Source organism: Sapajus apella, unplaced genomic scaffold (assembly GCF_009761245.1).
Source record: "Sapajus apella isolate SASKATOON/1434 unplaced genomic scaffold, GSC_monkey_1.0 scaffold63, whole genome shotgun sequence".
Taxonomy (NCBI): Eukaryota; Metazoa; Chordata; class Mammalia; order Primates; family Cebidae; genus Sapajus; species Sapajus apella.
Window position 1 is genome coordinate 5,739,966 of NW_022437003.1, and position 7,303 is coordinate 5,747,268.

The following is a 7,303-nucleotide window of genomic DNA, read 5'->3' on the forward strand; positions in this document are numbered from 1 at the left end:
TCAAGGCAGTTGTAAAAGATTTACTGCAGAATCAAGCCCACTTTTAAGCTTAGGATCAGGTTCTATCTAAAAATATTGACTGATAATAAAAAGCGTTCCTCATGTGGCTATCCTGATCTAGTTGTTTGTTTTTTAAGTATACACAGGAAAAGTAGGAAAGCATTTGTGAATATAATACAAAATAGTTTCCAATCTTCATTTTTCAAATACTTGATTTACAATTTTGGCTCCTTTACATTTTTGCCTTTTTAATTTCAAGATTTGTAATTTTACCTTCAAAACTTTGTATTTGCAAAAAGTATTCGACATATGCAGAAATAAAAAGCATTTTGACAGCTGGGCACGATGGCTCATGCCTGTAATCCCAACACTTTGGGAGGCTGAGGCAGGCATATCACCTGAGGTCAGGAGTTCAAGACCAGCCTGGGCAACATGGTAAAACCCCATCTCTATTAAAAATACAAAAATTAGCCCGGCATGGTGGCAGGCATTATAATCTCAGCTACTTGGAAGGCTGAGGCAGGGGAATCGCTTAAGCCTGGGAGGAGGCAGAGGTTGCATTGAGCTGAGATCATACCACAGCACTCCAGCCTAGGCAACGAAGCAAGACTCTGTCTTAGAAAAATAATAATAATAATAAGCATTTTGAAATTAGTTGTGATCAGTGCACTTCTACTCTTTGGAATCAGTTTAGCTAAATGAAAGTAGTGCTCTTGTTGAATGGAAATAGGTGATAGGAAATGCCTACCATTTGACTCGATATGGACAATCAAGAATTACTCAGAATGCTTGGACCTGGGGGTAGATTCTAATTCATCATTACCCTGGCACTTGTCAATTGCTACATAAAAGGTCAAATGCAATGTCAAATCCAAAGCCTCAAGAGGAAAGTGAGTTCAGTTTCCAAGAGATCAGTGATAGCTAAACAATGTAAAACTTCATCTAGAGTATATCGGCATTAAATTAGTGCTATTGAAACAATATGTTAAAGAATTACAGTAACACCTAGAAGTTCCTTCTAATGTACATACAAATAGAATCATGGAAGCTTTTTATTTTACTTTTTTTTTTTTTTTTGGAGAGGAATCTTCATTTTACTCTCTGATAAGCCATACAAATGACATTTCAGCTATGAGGGCTAGCTTCCAGGTTTTCTGTTGTTGTTTAGAAGATGCTATTATTATTCATTTTTCTTTTTTTTTAATTGTACTTTAAGTTCTGGGGTACATGTGCAGATCTTGCAAGATTGTTACATAGGTATACACATGCCATGGTGGTTTGCTGCATTCATCCTCACATCACCTACGTTAGGTATCCCAATGCCCCAATCCCCTGCTATCCCTCCCCTATCCCCACTACCTTCTAATAGGCCCCAGTATGTGATGTTCTCCTCCCTGTACCCATGTGTTCTCAATTGTTAAACACCCACTTATGGGTGAGAGCATGTGGTGTTTGGTTTTTTGTTCTTGTGTCAGTTTGCTGAGAATGATGATTTCCAGCTTCATCCATGTCCCTGCAAAGGACATGAATTCATCCTCTTTTATGGCTGCATAGTATTCCATGGTGTATATGTGCCACATTTTCTTTACCCAGTCTGTCATTGATGAGCATTTGGGTTGGTTCCAAGTCTTTGCTCTTGTGAAAAGTGCTGCAATGGACATACGTGTTCATGTGTCTTTATGATAGAACGATTTATAATCCTTTATGTATATACCCGGTAATGAGATTACTGGGTCAAATGGTATTTCTATTTATATTACCTGTTTTATGGCCTTATAGAATTAATGAACCAAATAAAACTGCATCTCCAGTCCACAATCACATCCCTTATTTCTATTCTTATCTCCTTCAGTTCTGCTTTGATCTTAGTTATTTCTTGTCTTCTGCTTGTTTTTGAGTGTTTTTGATCTTGCTCCTCTAGCTCTTTCCATTTTGACAACAGGGTGTTGATTTTAGGTCTTTCCTTGTTTTTCATGTGGGCATTTATTGCTATAAATTTTCCTCTAGACACTGCTTTAAATGTGTCCCATAAGTTCTGGTACTTTATGTCTTCGTTTTTGTTGGTTTTGTAGAACATTTTTATTTCTGCCTTTAATTCATTGTTTATCCATTTGTCATTCTGGAGCAAATTGTTCAGTCTCCATGTGATTGTGTGGTTTTCAGGGCTTTTTTTTAAATCCTGAGTTCTAACTTTATTGCACTGAGAGACTGGTTGAGAGACTGGTTGTTAGGATTTCCTTTTTTTTTTTGCATTTGCTGAGGATTGATTTACTTCCAATTATGTGGTCAATTTTAGAGTAGGTGCAATGTGGTGCTGAGAAGAATGTATATTCTGTGGATTTGGGGTGGAGTGTTCTGTAGATGTCTATTAGGTCCGCTTGGTCCAGATCTGAGTTCAAGTGCTGGGTATCCTTGTTGACTTTCTGTCTCATTGATCTGTCCAATATCGTCAGTGGAGTGTTAACATCTCCCACTATTATTGTGTGGGAGTCTACGTCTCTTTGTAGGTCATTAAGAACTTGCTTTATGTATCTGGGTGTTCCTGCATTGGGCACATAAATATTTAGGATAGTTAGCTCTTCTTGTTGCAGTGATCCTTTACCATTATATAATGCCCTTGTCTCTTTTGATCTTTGTTGGTTTAAAGTCCATTTTGTCAGAGACTAGGATTGCTACCCCTGCTTTTTTTTCTCTCTCCATTTGCTTGGTAAATCTTCTTTCATCCCTTTATTTTGAGTCTATGTCACTCTTTGCACGTGAGATGGATGTTCTAAATACAGCACACTGATGGGTCTTGACTTTTTATCCAGTTTGCCAGTCTGTGTCTTTTGATTGAGGCATCTAGGCCATTTACATTCAACATTAATATTGTTATATTTGAATTTGATCCTGCCATTTTGTAACTGGCTTGTTGTTTTGCCTGTTAGTTGACACGGTTTCTTCATTGCATCATTGCTCTTTATGATTTGGTACATTTTTCCAGTGGCTGGTACTGGCTGTTTCTTTCTATGTTTAGTACTTCCTTCAGTAGCACTTGTAAGGCAGGTCTTGTAGCAACAAAATCTCTCAGCAATTGTTTTTCTGTAAAGTATTTCATTTCTACTTCAGTTATGAAGCTTAGTTTGGCCGGATATGAAATTCCGGGTTGAAAGTTCTTTTCTTTAAGGATGTTGAATATTGGCCCCCACTCCCTTCTAGCTTGTGGGGTTTCTGCCGACAGATCCGCTGTGAATCTCATGGTCTTTCCTTTGTGGATGACTTGACGTTTCTCTCTGGCTGTGCTTAGGATTTTTTGATTCATTTCAACTCTGATGAATCTGATTATTATGTGCCTTGGGGTTGCTCTTCTTGATGAATATCTTTGTGGTACTCTCTGTATTTCCTGGATTTGAATGTTGGCCTGCCTTGTTAGGTTGGGGAAGTTCTTTGGGATAATATCCTGAGGAGTGTTTTCCAACTTGGATTCATTCTCCCCGTCACATTCAGGTATGCTGATCAAGTATAGATTAGGTCTTTTCACATAATCCCATAGTTCTTGGAGGCTTTGTTCGTTTCTTTTCACTCTTTTTTCTCTAATCTTGCCTTCTTGTTTTATGTCATTGATTGGATCTTCTATCTCTGATATCCTTTCTTCTGCTTGATCAATTTGGCTGTTGAAACTTGTGTATGCCTTGCGAGGTTCTCATGCTGTGTTTTTCAGCTCCATCAAGTCATTTATATTCTTCTCTAAGCTGGTTATTATAGTTAGCATTTTATCTAACCTTTTTTCAAGGTTCTTTGTTTCTTCGCATTGGCTTAGAACATGGTCTTTTAACTTGGAGAAATTTGTTATTACCGACTTTCTGAAGCCTGCATCTGTCAATTTGTCAAACTCATTCTCTGTCTTGTTTTTTACTTTTAATGATGAGGAGTTGTGATCCCTGGGAAGAGAAGAGGTGTTTGATGGTTTTGATGGTTTTCTGGTGTTTGATGGTTTCATCCTTTTTGCACTGGTTTCTTCCTATCTTCATGGATTTATTTCCCTTTGATCTTTGAAGTTGGTGATTCCAGGAGGAATCTCTGAGTGGACATCCTTTCTGTTGCCCTTAGAGCTATATATCTTGCTTGGCCTGTAGAGTCACTGCTGGCCTGCCTACGATTCAGTCAGGGTGCTGGGTGGGTGGTTCTTCCCTGGAGTTTGTTTGCAGGTGAGATTAGCTCTGCCTCCCCAGTGGCATCTCTCCTTCCTCAAGCTCCATCTTCCTGGTTGGGGTCAAACGGATGTATTTGCTGCCAAGCTCTCCAGTGGACTGGCTTCAGTCTGAGTGTGGGGGTGGCGCCTGCCAGGCCTTATGGCCTGTTTCCCTGCCTTCAACTCTGCCTCTTTCTGTGGGATGGTCCGTCTACCTGGTGTTGGTCCAGACTCCCACTGACAATTTGCAGCACCCGGCGGGGAGCCATAACTCAGGTCTGTACCTAAAACTTGTGGTACTTGGCAAGAGCCATTGCTCAGATTTGCATTGACAACCCGTGGTGCCCCTCAGTCTGGCAGGTTACTCGCGGACCTTGGGTTGCAGGAGGGATGAGGTAAGCATAGGATCTAAATCGGAGCACCAAGGTGGTGAACTCCCCAACCCTCTTAGCCAGCTGCACATTCCAGGTGGGGACGCGGCTCACCCTGTCTCTGTTCACCCTTCCTGGACGGCTCTCATCCTGTGGCTCCTTCCCTGGGCTATTTTCAGTGCCCTACCAGTCCCACCAAAGTGAATGCAGCACTTCACTTGGAATCGTAAAGTCCTCTAACCTCTGTGTCTCATTTGCTGGGAGCTGCATTCTGGTGTTACCTCCTCTGGGCCATCTTGGCACACCCCCCATTGGTCTTAGATTTAAACCTGACCCATGAATCTTGATTTTAATAGAACCATTTGAATTTAAAAGCTAGTGCTGTGTCTGAAATGTAACAGTGCAGTTGAATTACATCTTGATGAACTCTCACAAAGTGAATAACCTAAAACTGTGCAACCACAATGCAAGAGAAGAAATAGAACATGGACAGCATCTCAGAAACTAACCTGGTATCCTTTTCCTATCTTTATACTTTCTCTATGTTATCAAAATGTAACTACAATAATTTATTTATGTCTTCTACTTTTGATGAACATTTGGATTTGAGAGAGGCTTTCTTTAAAAATATTTTATTTTGAAATAATTTTAAACATACTATAGATGTTAGAGTTCCTATCAACCTTTCCCTAGTTTTCCTAGCTTTCCCTAATGATAGCATCCTACACAAGCACAGTAAAATTATCAGAATGATACTAACATTGGTACTATGCTGTTAACTGGAGACTTCATTCACACATTACCAGTTTTTAAATAAAGTTCTTTTTCTGTTCCAGGATCTAATCCATAATTCTCTATTATGTTTAGTCATTGTGTCTTTTTAGTTTCCTTCAATCTGGGGCAATTTTTCAGTCTTTTATATGTTGATGGATTTGGCTGGTCAATATTATGTTGAATTCTGTGTTTATATTCATAAAGAATTTTGGTCTGCAGATCTTTTCCCCTAGAATGTTTTGTTTGGTTTTGATATCATGATAATATTGGCATCAAGGAATGAATTAAAACTGTTTTATCCTCTTCAATTTTTTTGGAAGCTTTGGAGACAGATTTGGCATTCTTTATTTATTTATTTATTTTTTTAGGAAGCAACTAGAAAAAGCTTTTATTTGTTCAAAGTAACCATATGGATGCAAAAGTAAAACTCCATCAACTCTTCCAACACTACTTTCAAAACGAATATATTAAACCTGATTTTCATTAGGATGTAGGTATTTCGTCACACTAGTAAATGTAAAACCAAGACTCAAATTACATATATATATCTAAAACATATATATTATATATATAAACTAAGTAAACAATTACTGAGCTTCATCTTCTGGACAAGATTGCCAAGTTAGTCTCTCTTCATAAAAATCAATTAAAATTTTAGGAGGACACTTCTTATTTGCCTCTTTCACCAGCAGCAAGTCTGCCTCATATTAATCTTTCCATTTCATGAGAAACATCCATTCTCCACTGCTGTCTGTGGCACCAATTATTCTTTCAGGATCAAGGCCTCTAGCAAATCCTCTTGGTTTGTCAGCAGCATCTCTTCTTCTTTGATTTGCTATTGTCAGATTCACTGTTAAATATTTTTTTTTGTACTATCTTTTTTCTTTGCCAGTTATTTGATAATTAAATGCTTCAATCAACCCTGGACAATCTAAATTTTCTTCAGGTTCCTAAGTATTGTCAGCATCTGTAAATCTCTTCGACTTCAGGAAATATTCCACTTTCCATTCACTACCCAACAATCTAGTACTTCTTCCACCACAGATTCTCCAGATTCTGCCTCCTCAACTTTTTTACTCTTTTCATTCTGTTTCTTTCCCATTTTTTGCAATGCAGTTTTATTGGAGGCCAATTTTATGGCAGACTTGAGCTACTATTCACCAACTCCTAGCTGCTCTGGGTCATGGGTCTGTGGCATTGGCATTCTTTTTTAAAGCTTGGTAAAATTCAGCAACAAAACCATCAGGTCCTGGACTTTCCTATGTGGGAAATTTGTTGATTACAAGCTATATCTCTTTACCTGTTGTAGGTCTAATCAGGTTTTCTATTCCTTTTTGAATCATTTTTTGGAAGTTTATGAGCTTCTCTATTTCATAAAAAAATACTTTAACAAAACTATGGACTTAGTAGCCCTATAGATGTCTGTAGAACACTCCAAACAATAAAAAATGTACAGTCTACTTAAAGGCACATGGAATATTCTCCAGAAAAGACTATATATGGCTTTGTATATATCAGATACAAAGATACAAGTCTCAATGAATTTTAAAGTGCAGAAATCATATAATATATGTTCTCCAAGTACAATAGAATGAAATTAGAAATCAATAAGAGAAGGAAATGTAGGAAATTCACAAACATTTGGAGATTAAACAACACTACTTAATATCAGTATTTAAAAATACTCTGAGATGAATGGATATATAATGCAACAAACTAATATGTGTAGAATTCAACTATAGCAGTGCTCAGGGAGAGATATGTAGATTAAATGTATATCTATTACTGAAAGTGCAATATTGAAGTCTACAAATATTAATGTTTAATGGTCTGTTTCTTCCTCCAATCCCATTAGTTTTTGCTTTGAGTTCTTGGTGTTATGTTGCTAAGTGGATACAGATTTATATTGCTATATTTTCTTGATGGATTGAGCCTTTTATTATAAAAGAATGTCTTTGTCTCTAGTGACAATTATTATCTTAAAGTC

At 37.6% G+C, this 7,303-nt stretch overlaps 1 pseudogene; it reads right to left on the reverse strand.

Annotated features, from left to right (window-relative positions):
• Positions 1 to 5,887: 5,887 nt before the first annotated feature.
• LOC116529740 lies at positions 5,888 to 6,739 on the reverse strand (annotated as a pseudogene).
• Between the last annotated feature and the right edge of the window lie 564 nt (positions 6,740 to 7,303).